This window comes from Sinocyclocheilus anshuiensis, unplaced genomic scaffold (assembly GCF_001515605.1).
Source record: "Sinocyclocheilus anshuiensis isolate Anshui unplaced genomic scaffold, SAMN03320099.WGS_v1.1 scaffold246, whole genome shotgun sequence".
NCBI classification, from domain to species: Eukaryota; Metazoa; Chordata; class Actinopteri; order Cypriniformes; family Cyprinidae; genus Sinocyclocheilus; species Sinocyclocheilus anshuiensis.
The window spans coordinates 1396092-1397300 of NW_015542356.1; positions in this window are offsets into that span (position 1 = coordinate 1396092).

A 1209-nucleotide genomic window follows, 5' to 3' on the forward strand; every position below is an offset into this window, starting at 1 on the left:
GTGGAATTATGAGATGGAGGAAAGGTTCGTGGAGCTGTGGCAACAGTACTCCTGCCTGTATGATGTGTCATCGAGGGCCTACCACGACAGAACAAAGAAAGAAAAATGGTGGCGAATTATAGCGGAAGTGCTTCAGCAATTTTTACACTCTTGTTTTCGGAAGTCAGTCGCTAGTTCCACCTTCTCGATGACATCACGCGCGTCGTAAAAGAAGGCACGAGATGAATGGTCGGGAAGCAATGTGTAGTCTGACATGTTTCTTGTCCACGACACGACAAGATTTTAGGAGTCAAAATCGTGTAATCTGACACAGTGACTATCGTGACCTACAAAAATATTGTGAAGTCTGAATTGGCAGTGCTTCATAGCATGCGTTTGCGTTTTCATGTGGATGGAGATTTTTTTTAAAACGGAAGAAGGAAGAATACCCGTGTACATGTGGACGTGGCCTTAAATTATTACAATAGCTTTCTCCCCATCCTGGCACAAACGGCTCTATTAGTTCCAGGTTTGATGAAGGCCCGCCTTCTGAAAAATTAAATGTGTTGTGATTGGTTAGCTGTCCCAGTGTGTTGTGATTGGCTAACAGCTTAGATGGTGTAAAGTTACTGCCCCGCCCCTTGCCAAAGCAGCAAGTTCTTCTGTATAGTTAAGGATGGCGTCAGTATTGCCATATCAATTTGAGCCGGATTCAGACCCAGAGAATATTGAACAAGAGGATCGCTCAGAACCTTTGCACGCACGGATATTGCAAGACATATTGGAGTGGTAACAACTCTTAAAAATAACTGCATTTACTATGTACAGTGTAGCGTCTTGACCAATCAAACACACAATATATATTTTGTTAGCTATATTTAACAAATACTCTGTAACACCCCTCAGTTAACAAGCCATACGAGGACCTATGGACCCTTCCCCCGAAATGCGTAACACCCCAGGAAGCCGAACAGGCCCCTGGTCCCCATGGCAACCATGACACCTCTGCTAGACCAGATCCATTTACGACCTAATGGCATGTTGAGAATTACCCCCCCCAGTATTTCCAACCTCCCGCTTGGGACGTCAGCCTTTCTCATTGTACAAGCCATCTTGAGAGGCGTGAAACTTCTCCGACCTTAAAGGCCTCACACCAGGGACCCACCCAAAGTTGGTGGTTTGGTTGAATTCTGAGAAGATGAAAATGTGAGCTACAACGCTCCAGGACAT